Below are 19,247 nucleotides of genomic sequence, written 5' to 3'. Positions count from 1 at the left end.
TTTGTGCAGGAAGGGGCACCTTCCTACACAAAAATAATCCTCAATGGCATTTTGATCTTTCTTGGTGTGCTGCTTCTGCAGCACACTTAGAAAGAGAAAGCAACAAGTGGAAATAAAGATATTCCTCCTTGTTGCGCCTATGGTGGGAAGGCATTCAACTCTGATGCATTCTCAGGTCTACTACTTTTGGTAAATCTGGGAATGCGTCAGAATATATCCACACTCCACCCATGTAATGCCACCAACATGTAGTGTAACGCAAGGCAGCGCCGTGAGCTGCTTTGGGTTACACCAGATTTATCAAACTACTCAGTGGTGGTGGCATTGAGTGTCTTGATCAATCTGAATCTAGGTTTTGCAGCACACTGCATCACCTATTGTGGCGCAAGAGCGACGCAAACCATTGATAAGTGTGACCCCAAGTGGTTGCGGCCCGACAGGTGGCCTTTTTTCTCCCTCCATGACTATAGCATCTTCAGCAGGTGGCTCCGTCATTGGGAATACCTGAGTCAGGGGAAATTCCAATTTTTGTGGTTATCCTATTTATGCACTTCTATCCAAAAGGCAGTTTCTAGCATTTCCCTCATGCTTGGATGAGAAGAATTAAATCATGACCCTGCCTGATCATTAGACAATAAGCATTTGCAATGTAATAGGTCTCGCATTACTGAAAGTTTGAGCTACTGGCGTTGCATTATTGTTTGCAACAGCAATAGCTCAAGCATTCAGTAATGCAAGACCTATTGCATTGTAAATGCTCGTTAAATATTACTGTGAAGTGCCGGCAAGGTTCCAGTGTACAGAAGTCCTGTTGCGGAGTGCAGTGCCAATCCTTTGCACTCCAGCGAGCCAAGCCGCTAACACCTTACATTCAGGAAAATCTTTAATGGTAGGCGCTACTCAAGGTGGCCTAAGCAATTTGAATCGCATATGTTGTCATGTTCAAGGCACTCTAATGGCGAAAGGAATACCGGCCCCTGTATCAGTCAAGAAATTATTCATTTTTAAAGGAGTGATAACTATTATGAGAGGAAGCCCTAGGGGATGGTAGGCTGTGTATCAGATTTCGGGACCACACAAGAACTTTACTCAGCAGATGTGAGCAGCTAAATTGCCCCTGTCTGTAAAACGAGAGCGAAGTATAGATGCCTGACTTACTGTGCACGGCGAGACTCCTGCAACGGGGAACGCGATCCTTGCTTTCCCACAAAGCGTGCAGCTGAATCTCACAGTGAACTTGGGGTGATGAGGAGATTAAAATGGGCGGTTCAATCCAAGCAGCATGGTGCGTGCCGTTCAAGTGCCAATCCAAAATGAGCTCCCTGGGGCTGTGAGCGGCTGAGGAGTTATACGGTTCGTCTTTGCCAACCGGGATGACGCCCCGATGACGCCGATGGCTGGGTGTGTCCTCTGTATAAAACTGGAGGCGCGGGGACACACTGTGCTGCTATAAATAACCGCCGGGAAAAAAGCAGTCAGGCTGCACCTCACAGAAAAGTTATTTTTAACTCACTCTCCTGTTTGGCTCACTGGCTGCATGAAATCACACTCTGGAATGTGCCTTCCTTAGCCCTGATCGCTGCCAGGCTGTGTGCATGGCAACCAGGAGGTGACACACAAAAACAGCTTGGCGGTGTTTCCCTCTCTGCCCACGTGGTACAGCCCATGCTGCTTCCTAACTGTGCGCATCATCTGACAATATCTGCACGCTGGCCCTTGAGCAGCCTTCCTCCATATCTCGCCGCGCTCAACAGCTTCCTCCTCAAACTATTTATGGGACGTCTTGTACATGTACACCACGAGGATATCTGAATGGCACACGCAGTTAACTAATGTACCGCATGCTCCACGAAGGAACCCCCACAGCAATTGCGAACAGAGCCTGTGATTGATAAATGAAGATGTATACCTAAAATATACTCGGCACAAGGTAAACAAGCATGGAATCGAAACCAGTGGTGCGCGCGCACCACAGAGGAGCAGGGGCGGGAATTAAAACCAGTGGTGCGCGCGCACCACAGAGGAGCGGGGACGAGGGAGCACGGCAGCGAGGCAAACGCACACTGCTGCTGCGTAATAGACACCGATGGGAATGAGCTGAGTAAAGGCAGGGCATGCGCCCGCCTTTGCCCAATTGCGTGCCTTAGTTTTTAAGAAAAATACGCTAAAGCCAATGGCAGCCGGCAAAAGCAAAACCACAAGCACGAGCGTGTGGTCAGCTTTCAGAACCCCCTACACGAGGTCTCGTGCTGCGCAAGCAATGCTGCGCACTGCAACACTGGGCGTGAGACTTAAAATTGAGTCTCCTGCGCCCTGCATGTTCTCTGGTAGCAGTCCAATACTTGTAATTTATGCATTATTATAGCCTCCCACAGAGGGCTTATTCTAACAAACCTTGAATTATCACCACTCTAGCGATTCATCTGAGAAGTGGATGAATATTGGTTCAGGTATTGCCAGAATATAACCCATTCCTTCTTATGTTTAAGTATCTCCTCTCCAGCATCTTCAGAACAGACAAACTAGGCAACTTAGCTGGAGGATAACCATTTCAGCTCAACAACAGAGGGGTGGGCATTCATTTTCAGTGCAATCTATCCAACCCTACATCAGACTAATGGCCTCATTTATGATATGCCAGGGGGCCAGAAAGGTAAGCAGATGCCACTACCCTACTTCCCCCTGGCAGAAGAACGCCTGCCTTATATAGACGTGCACACCTGCCTAGCAGGGATCTTTCTTCCTGCAGTATATTAATTGGTTCAGTGGATTCCCTGTAGATGGGGCTGAATGTCAAGGAGACGTCAACATGTTTTGCATGCTTGGCATTTATTATTTTTTTGGTTTACTCAAACACACTCCTAAAGCCAATCTTTGGTAGTGCTCCTCTGATGCTTTACGTGATGCATCTCGTTACCTCATTTGACCTATGTGCACTACATGTGTGCACAATACAATATTGTTATGCTGTTCCAGCTTCTTAGATTTTGGCCCTTGTGCAGAGGAATGCACATACTTATCCCACAGGCAAGTTCTACCTCTACCTTAGCAGAAAGTCTAACTCTTTTACTGGTTTTGGGGGGCGTGGCGTGCACGCTGCTGAGTAATGGCAGGTCGCGATTGAGCACCGGGGCAACAGAGGCCGACAAGGAGGTTTTCGGCCCCCATAGGCAAGAGAGCTTCTCCGAAACCGGCGCTACGAATGTCGGAACATGCGGTGAGCAGTCTGGTTGTATTTGCGCTGCTCCCGCTGCCCGGCTCTAGACTTTTTAGATCGCGTCGTCCTTTACCTCAGCATCTTCGCAGGTGGCCGCCATTTTGTCTTCCGGTGGTGGCGCTCGCGTTTTTGCACCCCTTGTAGTGCCTCACACGTTAAATCTGAGGCAGACAGGTATTGAGGAGGATATATGTCATTAATGTGGTGCCAATGGATCCTTGAAGGGATTTTCTCTATCTCTGAAGCTTACAGGAGTTACAGTGGGAGACAACATCCAAGTAATGTGAGCCTGTGCATTTCCAGTTCTTCTTGGTGCATTTTGTGTCTTTTCTTGCTGCATTTCAATTACACAACCACTGTCTGGTGGTCTGGTCATTGTGAGCGTTGTACGCAGCTGATAATTTGCCTGAGGATGTGATGCTGAGCTGACTGTCTACTCAGACCTGCTCCTCAAAATGGCGGCATATACAATTTAACTGATCTGTTGTAGGTGCTTTTGGATAGCTTTGTCTGCTTGTCTTTTTTTTTACTATTAAAAAGATGCTACGCAGTGCTGATTTCATCGCTGTAAGACACTAAGAGTTCTGTTTTTTCTGGCCCTGAACTGCCCACGTTGCTGATTTCCAGAGAGCTGTTTTCGAACAGTGAGGTGTCTGGTGCTTCTCCAGCAGAGTCAATATACATTGTGGGCTTTTCCATTATCTCTCTTGCCTCTTCTCATGACAGACAACACGGGCCTTTCTCCCAAAATCAAGGACTCTAAAGGTAACCTTAAAAGGTCTAAGCAAACTTCTCCTACTCCAGAACTAGTTCTGAAAGACTCTGGCACTACGTTGGATGCTATTTTATCTCGCCTAAACGCTGTCCATGATATTGCGCAGTCGACTAAAACTAATAATGACTTACTTCAAGTGGAGGTTGCGGCGATCAGAAATGACTTTAAGAGCTTATACTTCGTGTTTCTACTGCTGAATCACGGATAAGTGGTGTGGAAGATACTGCGCAACACCAGTTTAAATCAATGCAACAGATGGAACGCTGCTCCTTGTCTGCGTTGCGAAGAGATCTTACGGAGCAGGAAGATAGGAATCGTAGGAGTAATCTGCGTATTTTTGGCTTGCTGGAGGATGCAGAAAAATCAGTGTCATCAATGTTAGACTTTTTGCTCCATTGGATCCCTACTGTGTTGCAGATTTCTTTTCAGAAAGACTTTGAGATAGAACGTGCTCATAGGGTTCCTACATTCCTCATCCTAGACCGGTGGTTTTTAAACCCTTGTGGCATCAGCATTCTGAACAAATCTTGGCCCAGATTAGGAAAATCAAAGCGATCACTTGGGAGGGCCACAGAATTGCCATTTCCCAAGATTTTGCTAGAGACACTGTTATCAGACGGAAAGGGTTTCTCAATCTACGAAGAAGACTGCTTGACATGAACATTCTGTTCTCTTTTGCTGGTCCTTTGCGATTTCGCATAACTTTTAGAGGTCGCACTCAGATTTTTTATGAGCCTTCGGAACTATCGACTTTTCTGGATAAACAGACGGAGTCCCAGATGGAATCTTCATCTTCTCCTGGCCCTTCTGGTTCTTGAGTGTTGTTGGGGGGGATGTTTGTAATTCTCCTGGCTTGTATTGCTATATCCGTGTGCTAATGCTACGGTCTTTGCTTCTATATTTACGCAACAGTTATGCGATGTTTCCAATGTTTGACATGTTCTAATCTTTTTTTTTCTTGCTGGTTCTGCTCTTCTGTTATAGGATGCGTCTCTTTTAACTTTATTGTTGATGGTTCTCTTTTTCTTTTTCTTCTGTTTTGTTAGTGTTTTTCTTGTCTCTTTGTTTTTATTTCCTTTTTCTATTCTTTCTTAGTGTTGTTTCTTTCCTTTTAGTGTTGGGTGTTGCTGTGACAATATTACTATATTTTGTTAATGGTTCAGTGATATCTCTGAATTTTCATTACATAGGCCTTCTTTTCTCTTTTTCTTTCACATGGGTCTAATATATTTCTGTATGTTATCTTGATGTCTTGTCCGTTCTTTAGAGCAATCTTTTCATCCTCTTGTTCCTGCCTGATGGTGTGTTCGTCTCTTTATAGTATCTTATGCGCTCATAGATTGTCTATATGTTTGTCTCTGTATGACTATAGTATACGATGCATTTCTTATTTTATGCATAGATCACTCAAGTTATTAGTTCATATTTTTACTTTGGTTAGGTCTCTTTCACTATTCTTACATTTGGTTCTATATACTAATGTTCTCTTTCTTCTGTTTTGATTAATCTAATGGTACTATGAAATATTTGCTCTTTGCTAGTTGCCTTTTAGCAATGTGATATGTGAATTGGTATATATAATGTTCTTATGTTGTTCTGATGAATTTCTATTTACTGATGATCCTTCACTATATAATGCTTTATAGTAGTATGTATTGTGTTCTGCTTTGCTAGGTATCACATGAATATTTATATGCTTCTCTTCTTAAGTATGGTTTATATTGTTTGATGCTTCCTGAATTGACCAAACATTTTCATTAGTATATCTAATATACTGTATTTATATATTTATTCTGAGTTGCTTCTTTCTCTATTACCTCTATCGCTTGTTCTTTATTGCTTTCTGCTTATGGGGAAATGTTTTTTTTCTCTTTCCCTTGTTGGCCTCCTTGCTTGAATTTTGTCTCTTATAGACTTCCCCTGGTGGGATCCTTTTTCCTTTTTTTTCTATCTTTTTTCTTCTTTTTTCTTTCTTCTTTTTTTTCCAATCCTTACTTTCATTTTCTTTTCTTGGGTTTCCTGCTGGCTTCCAGTATTTGTGGTTTCATTGGATTTGCTCTGTCTTTGTTGTATGGATGATACTGTTTTTGGATTATTTTCTCTGGTACCAAGTCATCGCGGGTATTTTGACTTTCTGCTTTTATGCCAGGCTTGAACGTTTTATTTCTTAATGTACGTGGTTTAAATCACCCGGTGAAGAGGGCAAAAATTTTGGATTATTGTAAATGTCTTTCTAGTGATTTAGTACTATTACAAGAAACTAAAATAGCGTACAAAGAAGCCCTACAAATTGAGGAAGGAGTGGGTCCTTGATGTTGTGTGCTCCGAGGCCTTTGGTAAGAAGAATGGGGTGGTGACGATGATTTCAAAAAATTTGGGTTTGACTGTGGTTACTGCGGAACATGATTCAGAGGGTAGGTGGTTGCTGACTCGCTTATCTAATGGTTCTCTTGATATCTATGTTATGAATATTTATGCACCTACTAGTGATGATCCATCTTTTTGGCGTTCTATTTCTAAAAAACCTTCAGATGGTCCTCATAATGGCAATTTGATAGTTGGTGGGGACTGTAATCTCCCAATGGATCCTATTTTGGATAGACACTCTGCCTTTAAATTTCGTCCCACTAGAGCTCATAAACAGATGACTAATATGTGTTTCTCCACTAATCTTACTGATATGTGGCGATTACATAACCCCACTGGTAGCGATTTCACTTTTTTCTCTTCTCCCCAATCTAGTTTTTCTCGTATTGACTATCTTTTAGTACACTCAGCCCTTTCAAAGTACTCGTCCCCCCCCTTATTCATCTGATTCTTGTCTCTGATCATGCTGTTGTGTACTTTACAATCCTCAATTTTGCTGAACGTAGAGAACCTCGCACTTGGCGTTTGAATTCAGAGATCCTGTATGATCAAAGTCAAGTTGCGTTACTAACAAGGATATTGATAAATTTTTTTCTGAAAATGAGGCCTCGGTCAATTTCTTGTGGTGTTATGGGACGCTTTTAAATGCACGATTAAAGGACACATTATTAAACAATGGCAAAAAGGAATGCTGATATTAGGAAAGAACTTACTGATTTAGCAGATAACATCAAGCAGCAAGAAGCTCTCTATCAGAATTCTAAAGATAGGAAGCTTTTACAAAATATCAAGAATCTAAAATATTCTTACAACTCTATTGTCACTAAGAGAGCTCACATTGGTGTTCAAGCACAGAAGTCTAAATGGCTACTTCTAAAGAATCGGGCGGGTAAGGTCTTGGCGGCGACGTTAAAGTTTCAAGAGTCTAGTATCAAATTATCTCAGATATCTTGTATTAATGATAGTTCTGGTACTAGGAAATTTCAAACTAAGGAAATCCTTGAGGTCTTTTGTGAGTATTACAGTAAATTGTACACTCCTCACAATCAATCTTCGATTGATCAATGAAATGAAATGAAATGAAAAAGACTCTTATATAGCGCATGGCTACTCGGGAGCATCCCAGCGCTTAGGAGTGACCAGAAGGGAAAGGGCAGAGTACGGAAAGCCCAGGCAGCCTGGGGATCTAGGCCCTAGGGAAGAGCCAGGTTTTTAACTTTCATCGGAATGCGAGGAGATTGGGCTCCTGGCGAAAGGGCGGGGGCAGGGAGTTCCACAGTTTTGCCGCATTATATGAAAAAAGACGGCCGCCAGAACGGGCCCTATTGATTCTAGGGATCTCTTCAAGGTTCAAATTGTTAGAGCGCAGAGTTCTGGGTGCTTTGTATGATATGATCATCTTGTCTAGAATGGGGGGGCCTCTGCCATGGAGAGTTTTATGCGCCATACAGAGTGTCTTGAAATGGATCCGTTCCTTCACCGGAAGCCAATGGAGAGCATTCAACGCGGGTTTGGCTGAGGAGCGAAGACTGGTGCCCATTAACAGTCTCGCCGCCGAATTCTGGACGACCTGAAGTTGCGGGATCACCGATGTTGGTGCTCCTAGGTAGATCGCGTTACCGTAATCTAACCTAGATAGGATTAGGGCCTGGACTAGGATTTTCTTGGCTTTTTCTGGCAATTGAAGAAGGATTTTACGAATCGTCTTCAGTAGCCCAAAGCAAGTGGCTGCTGTTTTTCTTGCTTGAGGTTTAAACGAAAGGTCCACATCGAGCCAAATGCCCAAGCTCTTGATCTCGGTTTTGGGGATGGGGCCGGGGCCCATACAGGGAGGCCACAGTATGGAGGTGTCAAAAGTGGCCTGGCTTCCTAGTAGCATCAGCTCGGTCTTTCCCCCATTCAATTTGAGGTGAGACTGGTCCATCCATTTAGCTACTGATTCCAGGCAGCTGCACATATTCGTGGGGGAGGTGCTCTGCCTGGTTCAAAGAGACCACTAACTGGGTGTCATCAGAGTAGCTTACTAGTTGAATCCCGAAAGGGGCCACTATCTCCGCTAAGGGAGCCATGTACACGTTAAACAGTGTGGGGCTGAGGGAGGAGCCCTGCGGCACCCCACACTGCAACGGTACCGGGGAGGAGCAGCTGTTGTCCGCAAACACCTTAAAAAACCTGTCCCTAAGGAACGATTCGAGCCACGCAAGGGCTTTACCCGTGACTCCGATGTTATTAAGGCGAGATAGGAGGATACGGTGATTAACCGTATCAAAGGCGGCGCTGAGGTCCAGGAGGATGATGGCCACGCTGCCACCTGCGTCCAAGATCCTCCTGGACTCCTCAACCACCCTCAGCAGAGCTCTTTCCGTTCCCTGCCCTTTGCGGAACCCTGTTTGGGATGAGTGAAGCAGATTAGATGTTTCTAAAAATGAGGCAAGATGACTGTTTACAAACTTTTCAGTCAACTTGGTAATGCCAGGGAGAAGGGAAATAGGGCGATAATTGGAAAGGTCGCCAGGGTCAAGGTTAGGTTTCTTTATCAAGGCCTTAACCATGGCCATCTTCCAATCTCGTGGGACCGTGCCTGACTAAATCGAGGAGTTGACCAGATTGACAATGGGCTTACTAATGTGGGGCAGGGCTGAGTTTAGGATATTCATCGGCGCAGGATCAAGCGGGGAGCCGCTCTTTATGGCATTCAGAAGAGGGGGTAGGAGGTCCACACTAAGCGGAGAAAAGAAAGAGAGCCGGGGAAGCGTCGATTGAGTATTAGGGAGTGGGGGAGGTTCAACAGAGGATATGGGAGAAAGGGTAAGGAGGATCTTTTGGATTTTTGTAGCGAAGAAATTCGCCAGTTCTTCACAGCGGGCACCTGTTTCATCTAGGATGGACGGCGGGTCAGGGGCTTTTAGCAAAGTTTTAACAATTCTGAACATCTCTCTTGGGGCATTAGCGGAGGCATCAATTTTATCTGCGTAGAAGGTGGATTTGGCGGAATTTAGGGCAGATTTATAGTTCTTTATGGAGGCTCTATATTTACTTTTCTTCTCAGGGTTGAAGTCTTTCCGCCACTGTCTCTCCTCCCGTTTACACTCTTGTTTAAGAGTCCTATGTTCTGTGCTAAACCACGGGTGATTAGTGGGGCCCTTCTTTTTAATTATAGATTTTTTTGGGAGCACGATGTCAAGTGACTGCTCTATCCAATGATTGAATTCACTGTTTGCTATATCTATATCAGAATTGGTGGAGGATTCAGTCGTCCTCAGAATTTCTACCCAATCGTGGATCTCAAGTTTGGGCCAATGTCTAGCTAATGTTCTATGAAAAGGTTTAGTTGGGCCGGGGCAGGGAACCTTCCAGATAAAAGGGATTACCATGTGGTCCGACCACGGGATCGGATACGGGTCCTCAGTTGTTAGGCCTGGGATATTCGAAAATATTGGGTCCAGGAGATTACCTTTAGAGTGGGTAGGACACCGAACTTTTAGGCTCAAATCACAAGACCCCAGATCTTTAGTCAGATCTATGGCTGTGGAGTCTAGTGGATCATTAAAGTGAAGGTTCATGTCCCCCAGCACCGTGAAATTGGATGCTGTGCTAGCCAGGTCCATTACTGCTTCGACTAGTCCCTCGTAAAATTGTCCTGGGGGTCCAGGTGGGCGATATATCAGGAGTCCTGAGAAGGAGGTTTCTGGGGATAAAGTGATGGAGAAATTTACATTTTCACAATCCGGGATAGGGCTGCCTAGTAGACGACATACTAGATGATCTTTATAAAGGATGACAATCCCTCCTCCGACCTTGGATACTCTGTCAGTATGTTGGATCAGGTATCCTGGTGGTAGGGCCTGGACAATATCGGGGCCAGAGTTGGGTCCCAACCAAGTTTCGGTGATAAAGAGTATGTCGAGTGCCAGACTGTGCAGTAGGAGGGAAATCAATGCCAACAATTTTTAAATTTGATTCCTATTCAGACTGTCTCTGATGATGATGGTATGAAGTTGGGTAGTCTGATTACATCAAAGGAGATTATTCATGCTATTAAAGCCACTCGCTCAAGGATGGCGCCAGGTCCAGATGGGTTTCCCATTTTGTTTTACAAGACCTTTCTTCCATCGGTTGTGTCTCACCTTAAAGCTGTCTTCGATAGTTTTATCTCATCAGGCTCGGTCTTTGGTTCAGCGGCGGAGGCTACTATTGTAGTAATCCCGAAGGAGGGTAAAGTTCATTTGGATCCTAAGAATTTTCACCCCATATCTCTCCTTAATATGGAAGCAAAAATGTTTGCCAACATTTTGGCAAAACGTTTGGAATCCTATATTCCGTTACTTATTCATCCATTACAGACTGGTTTTGTTAAAGGTAGATTGGCTAGGGATAATATTCGAACTTTTTGCCATATCATAGGGAAAGCAAAGTTATCTAGCCTTCCGGCGACGGCTCTTGCCCTCGATGCCGAAAAGGCTTTTGATAAGGTATCTTGGCCTTTTTTACATGCAGTGCTTCGAGCGCACAACTTTGGGGATTCCTTTATCAAGATGGGTATGTCTTTATATGCACATCCTAGGGCAAATATTAGAGTTAATGGTGTTACTTCTTCTTTTTTTAATCTTTGTCAGGGTACTAGACAAGGGTGCCCATTATCGCCTCTTCTGTTCTTATTATCTATTGACCCGCTTCTTTGGTTACTCAATCATCAAGATATTAAGGGTTGTCAATTTGGCTCAAATTGTATCAAAACAGCTGCTTATGCAGACGATGTGCTCATTTTATCTGATGATATAGCTACAGCAATTCCTGCCATTTCCGAAACCATTAATCTCTTTTCTAGTGTTTCAGGTTACACTCTCAATAAGGATAAAACAGAGATGTTTCCCCTCAACGCATATTGCTTTCCAGCACACAAGGGGAATGCTGGCTTTAAATGGCAATCAAAAAGATTAAATACTTGGGAATTTGGTTTCGCAGTACTCTATCAGACACAGTAGCGTTTAATGAAGCTCAAACTTTACTCAAGATTCGTCAACTTTTGGATACTTGATCTCCTATGTACATCTCATGGTGGGGACGTCTTCAAACGTTAAAAATGATGATAACGCCCATTATTAACTTTGTATCCTCTATGCTTCCTATTAGGTTATCTTCGTCTTTTTCCATGACATTGATTCCCTCACCTCAAAGTTCCTCTGGAGTGATAAGAGAGCCAGAATAGCCTACAAATATTTGAGGAAGCCTTATGATATGGGGGGTTCTAATTTTCCTTATTGGGATAGATACCAAGTAGCTTTCTTAGCTTCCCAAGGGGCTCTTTGGTTCTCTTCAGATCCTCGTCATATGCAGGCATGGGTGTTGATTGAGCAAGAATTATCTTTTCCTCTACCTTACTCCTCTTTCTTAACTACGTCCACATTGTCTATTCCTTTTTCTCGTGCTATTGTTTTAGACACCGTTGCGGCAGTGAAAACTCTTGATAAGAAAGTAACTAAACCGATTCATAACTCTAGGTGATCTTCTTTGTGGCGCAACCCCAAAATTAAAATTTACATTGGCTCGACCTTGATGACCTATTGGGCCAGCAAGGATATTACGTACGTTCATCATCTTTATGATTCAAATCATGATCCAATGCCTTTTTCCTCCTTAGCTCAGCAGTTTTCTCTTACTAATTTAGATTTTTATACCTTTTTGAAAATCAAGGTTGCTCTTGCTCAGGTTCGTCTTGATCCAGTCTCTCATACAATCTCTCTTTTGTCGATGTGGTTCAAATCAGGGCATGTGGCCTCTAAGATATATACATTTTCATCTTCCACCCCGCCCGTGTTGACTACCGTTACACAACAGAAATGGTTACATCTCTTTGACCATGACCTTCTTAAACATATCTCCTCAGATACTTGGCAAATTATTGGTAGACCCTCTCTTCGTCATAAGATTGCCCCCTCTCTAATTCAGTCTAAAAAAAATTCTCTCAATTTACTGCATTCGACTCTGGTACGCCTACATTCTCTCAATCTTAAGGACAATGATCTTTGTTGGAGTTGTAACTTAGCCGCATGGTACATATCAACATATGTTTTTTGATTGTTCCCTACTCCAACCTTTCTGGGATTTGTTAATATTTAAGATCCAATTTCAGCTCTCTTTTCCACTAATTTTGTTGGGGCCATGGGCGTCACCCCTACCATTGCCATTGGATTCTTTAGATATGCAGTTATTAGATCTGTTGTTGACAATTGCGGTGAAAATTGTCCTTACGGAATGGAAATCATTTGGGTCCATATCCTATCATACATGGTGGGTTTGGGTATCTTTTTTACGAGGGGCTCATACCTCTGTAGATGAGTCTCATCTTTCCCCTTCCATTTCTAGTGGGGTATGGAGATCTTTGGATAGATATGTGGACTTGGCCTCGAAGGGGTTGGTGGAACAATATCCCTTTGTGTCGTCTCTTTAATTTCTTTCTTTCTTTTTGCCGTTCTGCAGGAGACCACCCCTCACTCTTACTCTTACTTTTACTCTTTTCTCTTTTGCTCTCTTCTTTTCTTTTTCCTCTTTTTCTCTTTCTCCCTCTTTCCTACTTTCTTTCCTTTCTTATTTTTCTTTCGATTAATTCTTATCAAAGTGATACGTCTGATTTTTTAATATGGTTCCTCTATGACATTGTTTTTCTTTTGCAACATGCTTTTTGCATTGTTCGTAGGAACTATACATGACAACTTTACATCTGAGTTCTTGTATTATTCTTGGTCAGTGTATCACTTTTTTTATTGTATTTAACTATTTATATGTCCTTTTTTAAATTAATAAAGATATTGAACAAAAAAAATAAACTTTTACTGGTTTTGATGCACAGTATGTTTCAGGGTAACTGCGAAAAATTCCAGACTTGTTCACCTTCTAGCCATCTTAAAACACATAAGTGCAATATGAGTGCCACTTTGCCAGGACTTGTCTTCTTTCCTTGTTAGTTCTGATAGAAATGCTATGTGAAGATGGGCTTTAGGATGTTGTAGTGTCATGAGGCCAGGTCGCTGAGAGCCTTGTGTTTCTGGGCAGACACAACAGAAGAACTACATAACTTGCTGGAAGATCTTTAGGTGTGGTCATTAATGGTCATGATGTAATGAGAGTGCAGTGTGTGATTGTATGCTGAGGAATAAAGACGTTTGTAACAGAACTCCGTGTGTGGCATGTTTAGTTGCATTCTCCCAAGCTAGGGAGTACGCTACAGATGCCTGCACTCTGGAGGCAGCCGCTGGTCTGCGAGCACAGAGGAGCCGTGGGAAAGTTGAGTCTGATATTATGGGTTCGAAGTGGTGTGCAGTGGCATGTAAGTGACTGTGGCATTAATAGTAAACACAACAGTGATGGACAGAATGTGGATCAATGTCACACATTCACCCCAGTCCAAAGATCTGGGCCCAAATCCATCGTTTTTCCACTCCACACCACCCTGGGTTAGACAATGGCGATATGCAAATCAGCGCTGACCCTGTGCCCCATGGGAACAGTCCAGTCCGAACTACAAAAGCCATGTCCTTCCCAGAACGGAAACAAGCATCCGAGGACCGGCCCAGTTTCGAGGTAACACCTCTCATCAGCCCGGCTAGCTTGATTCCAGTGGTGTGGAGTGCCTGGGACTCACGTCTGAGCATCCCCAGTACACTTAGAGCGGTAATTGCAAACACAACAGTGATGGACAGAATGTGGATCAATGTCACACATTCACCCCAGTCCAAAGATCTGGGCCCAAATCCATCGTTTTTCCACTCCACACCACCCTGGGTTAGACAATGGCGATATGCAAATCAGCGCTGACCCTGTGCCCCATGGGAACAGTCCAGTCCGAACTACAAAAGCCATGTCCTTCCCAGAACGGAAACAAGCATCCGAGGACCGGCCCGGTTTCGAGGTAACACCTCTCATCAGCCCGGCTAGCTTGATTCCAGTGGTGTGGAGTGCCTGGGACTCACGTCTGAGCATCCCCAGTACACTTAGAGCGGTAATTGCAAACACAACAGTGATGGACAGAATGTGGATCAATGTCACACATTCACCCCAGTCCAAAGATCTGGGCCCAAATCCATCGTTTTTCCACTCCACACCACCCTGTGTGTTACCTCGAAACCGGGCCGGTCCTCGGATGCTTGTTTCCGTTCTGGGAAGGACATGGCTTTTGTAGTTCGGACTGGACTGTTCCCATGGGGCACAGGGTCAGCGCTGATTTGCATATCGCCATTGTCTAACCCAGGGTGGTGTGGAGTGGAAAAACGATGGATTTGGGCCCAGATCTTTGGACTGGGGTGAATGTGTGACATTGATCCACATTCTGTCCATCATTGTTGTGTTTGCAATTACCGCTCTAAGTGTACTGGGGATGCTCAGACGTGAGTCCCAGGCACTCCACACCACTGGAATCAAGCTAGCCGGGCTGATGAGAGATGTTACCTCGAAACCGGGCCGGTCCTCGGATGCTTGTTTCCGTTCTGGGAAGGACATGGCTTTTGTAGTTCGGACTGGACTGTTCCCATGGGGCACAGGGTCAGCGCTGATTTGCATATCGCCATTGTCTAACCCAGGGTGGTGTGGAGTGGAAAAACGATGGATTTGGGCCCAGATCTTTGGACTGGGGTGAATGTGTGACATTGATCCACATTCTGTCCATCATTGTTGTGTTTGCAATTACCGCTCTAAGTGTACTGGGGATGCTCAGACGTGAGTCCCAGGCACTCCACACCACTGGAATCAAGCTAGCCGGGCTGATGAGAGGTGTTACCTCGAAACCGGGCCGGTCCTCGGATGCTTGTTTCCGTTCTGGGAAGGACATGGCTTTTGTAGTTCGGACTGGACTGTTCCCATGGGGCACAGGGTCAGCGCTGATTTGCATATCGCCATTGTCTAACCCAGGGTGGTGTGGAGTGGAAAAACGATGGATTTGGGCCCAGATCTTTGGACTGGGGTGAATGTGTGACATTGATCCACATTCTGTCCATCATTGTTGTGTTTGCAATTACCGCTCTAAGTGTACTGGGGATGCTCAGACGTGAGTCCCAGGCACTCCACACCACTGGAATCAAGCTAGCCGGGCTGATGAGAGGTGTTACCTCAAAACCGGGCCGGTCCTCGGATGCTTGTTTCCGTTCTGGGAAGGACATGGCTTTTGTAGTTCGGACTGGACTGTTCCCATGGGGCACAGGGTCAGCGCTGATTTGCATATCGCCATTGTCTAACCCAGGGTGGTGTGGAGTGGAAAAACGATGGATTTGGGCCCAGATCTTTGGACTGGGGTGAATGTGTGACATTGATCCACATTCTGTCCATCATTGTTGTGTTTGCAATTACCGCTCTAAGTGTACTGGGGATGCTCAGACGTGAGTCCCAGGCACTCCACACCACTGGAATCAAGCTAGCCGGGCTGATGAGAGGTGTTACCTCGAAACCGGGCCGGTCCTCGGATGCTTGTTTCCGTTCTGGGAAGGATATGGCTTTTGTAGTTCGGACTGGACTGTTCCCATGGGGCACAGGGTCAGCGCTGATTTGCATATCGCCATTGTCTAACCCAGGGTGGTGTGGAGTGGAAAAACGATGGATTTGGGCCCAGATCTTTGGACTGGGGTGAATGTGTGACATTGATCCACATTCTGTCCATCATTGTTGTGTTTGCAATTACCGCTCTAAGTGTACTGGGGATGCTCAGACGTGAGTCCCAGGCACTCCACACCACTGGAATCAAGCTAGCCGGGCTGATGAGAGGTGTTACCTCGAAACCGGGCCGGTCCTCGGATGCTTGTTTCCGTTCTGGGAAGGACATGGCTTTTGTAGTTCGGACTGGACTGTTCCCATGGGGCACAGGGTCAGCGCTGATTTGCATATCGCCATTGTCTAACCCAGGGTGGTGTGGAGTGGAACAACGATGGATTTGGGCCCAGATCTTTGGACTGGGGTGAATGTGTGACATTGATCCACATTCTGTCCATCATTGTTGTGTTTGCAGTGGCATTAATAGTGACATCTGAGGGAATGTTGGTTTGGGGTGCCCAACCTTTTCTGTAATAAGAGCTATTTATGTTTAATGAAAATCATCCTGAGAACTAATACTATTAGTGTTGTAACAGCACCCATATCAAACAAAATTGCATTAGCAGGCTCCATATGAAAGATTACCAGCATTTATCACTACATTCCATCAGGCTTAGCTGCCAGCAGTATTTTACAAAAGGTTGTGTCAATCTAGAACACCTCTACATGAGCAACAAATAACAGCAATATGTACAATGCCCCTAGCATCAAGGTAATAATGATAGTAATAAGCCTCCCAAATGCCACCTGATTTGCCACTCAAATTCAGCTTTAAATATATTTTGGAAATTCAGCCATTTTTCTCTGAACATCAGCTTATGAGTTCTACCAAGTCAAGCATTTTAATCTCGTATTCACAGTTTCAATTTCGTAATACATCAATGAATTCAAACAAACAACATATCTTAATATAGTAGGCTGGGCTACACACAGGAGTGCTGCTTACACAGTAGCTCACAAGCTACTCGTTGGAGAAGCCTGGTTCATATCAACGTAAGGCCTCTTCCTCCCATCTCTTTATGTTATGTGTAGGCCTTCTGATGCTCTGGGCTGATTGTTGGCAATGACAGAGCCATAATGTTGCTCTCCAACCCAAAGGTGTGCATATCTCATTAATCAACTCTGCCGGCTTCAGACTCACAACGTTACTTTCTAATTTTCTCCAGGAGATATTGTCCTACAACAATCCAGGCAGTTTGTTACCACAGCATATCAAGCTGCCTGAAATGTAATTAAAACTGTGGGAAAAGGTCCTGTCAGTGCTTAATTTATGAAAAAAGATGTGCCAGGCTCTCGTCAGGAGGCCACTGCAGCTTGCCCAAGCCCATTGCCCCTGTCTGCGCCACATATGTCAGAAGCCACACAACTGCTGACCATGAAACCCTGCAAGTGTGACAATTCAAATTATTCCAGGCCCCCAAAGCTGTAGGATCAGTGCTTAATTTGTGAACGAAGGAGTGTCTGTGCCAAAGCTCTGCTCAGAAGCATGGCGTAGGTGCAATTAAACGTTGGCGCACCAAATACCAAGGTGGGTGTCTTAAATCCACCTGTCTCTTTGGTCCAATACCAGACACTCCCTGCCTCTTTACCTCACTCTTGCAAGTTCCTGCTTTCTCTTTTTGTGAAGGTTTTGCTGTCTTTCTCTTCTCCCATCTCTCCAATCTTTGTGTTTTTCCCTCTCGTGCCCTCAGTATATATTTGATGCGTAGGTGCCCGCAGACATTTTTTTCAGGTGGGGTAGGGGGGGGGAGGGGGAGGAGCATAACCCTAAAACAAATTCAAGATCATGCTGCTAGTGCCGGTATTATACCGGCGATACAAAAGGGGATGCTCAGACGTGAGTCCCTTGCTCACTTTGCCACTGGATTCAAGCAAGCCGGGCTGAAGACGGCTGGAATGCCAGAAACCGGTCCCCGGAAGCTTGTTTCCGGTCCAGGGAAGGCATGGCTTGGCAGTTCGGGCTGGACTGTCCCATGAGGCACAGGGTCAGACTGATTTGCATATAGCCATGTCTGAATTGGGGTGGCAGAGTGGGCTAAAGAACGGTGATGGACCAAACCCAGATCTTTTGACTGAGTGTGAGTGTTTGATTGGTTCAGATGCTCCGTCCATCACCACCCCCTTTTGTACCGCTTTGGCCACCATAAGTGTGGCAGGGTATGCTCAGACGTGAGTCCCTTGCTCACTTTGCCACTGGATTCAAGCAAGCCGGGCTGAATACGGCTGGAATGCCAGAAACCGGTCCTCGGAAGCTTGTTTCCGGTCCAGGGAAGGCATGGCTTGGCAGTTCGGACTGGACTGTTCCCATGAGGCACAGGGTCAGACTGATTTGCATATAGCCATGTCTGAACTGGGGTGGCAGAGTGGGCTAAAGAACGGTGATGGATCAAACCCAGATCTTTTGACTGGGTGTGAGTGTTTGATTGGTTCAGATGCTCCGTCCATCACCACCCCCTTTTGTACCGCTTTGGCCGACATAAGTGTGGCAGGGTATGCTCAGACGTGAGTCCCTTGCTCACTTTTCCACTGGATTCAAGCAAGCCGGGCTGAAGACGGCTGTAACGCCAGAAACCGGTCCTCGGAAGCTTGTTTCCGGTCCAGGGAAGGCATGGCTTGGCAGTTCGGGCTGGACTGTTTCCATGAGGCACAGGGTCAGACTGATTTGCATATAGCCATGTCTGAACTGGGGTGGCAGAGTGGGCTAAAGAACGGTGATGGATCAAACCCAGATCTTTTGACTGGGTGTGAGTGTTTGATTGGTTCAGATGCTCCGTCCATCACCACCCCCTTTTGTACCGGTATTATGGCGGCAGCAGGATCTTGAAATTCTTTCTAGGGGGCAAGTGAAAAATCTAGGGGATGGGGGTCGGGGCAGAGCATCCCCTCTACTTAGCCCACTTGCGGACGCCATGATCTGATGCATGAAAAATAAGTGCTATTCCCCAAAAATAAGTGCTGGTGGCCCCACTGGCAGTTACTGCAGTGGGGGGCCGCCACAAACAAAAAGATGAGGGGTTGGGGGAAGGGGTAGGAGGAAGGGTGGAGCGCAAAAGTTAAGTTTACCTGCTGCCGGCCGCCTCGCTCACGCCTCAGTGCTGGAACTTCCTTGTCCCAGCCGACACACTGTGACTATGTCCCAGACTCCCTGTCCAATCCCCGTGTTGCAGAGCAGTGCTAGGATTGGTCTGAGCGGGCTGGAAATAATCTCCACTCACATCAGGGAGTCTGTGGGGTTTCTCTAACCTGGCTGTTCAATACAGCCCGGTTAGAGAAACTTAAGTGCACATGTGTGTTTTGGTCGGCCTGAACGGC

General features: G+C 45.4%; 1 protein-coding gene across 1 annotated transcript in view; it reads left to right on the top strand.

Annotated features, from left to right (window-relative positions):
* The window catches only part of LOC144826622 (synaptotagmin-7-like), a 236,625-nt gene that overhangs the window by 117,404 nt on the left and 99,974 nt on the right, over positions 1-19,247 (top strand). The window lies entirely within an intron of this gene.

Source organism: Lissotriton helveticus, chromosome 3_2, assembly GCF_964261635.1.
Source record: "Lissotriton helveticus chromosome 3_2, aLisHel1.1, whole genome shotgun sequence".
NCBI lineage: Eukaryota > Metazoa > Chordata > Amphibia > Caudata > Salamandridae > Lissotriton > Lissotriton helveticus.
This window is presented reverse-complemented; position numbering and strand designations above follow the sequence as displayed.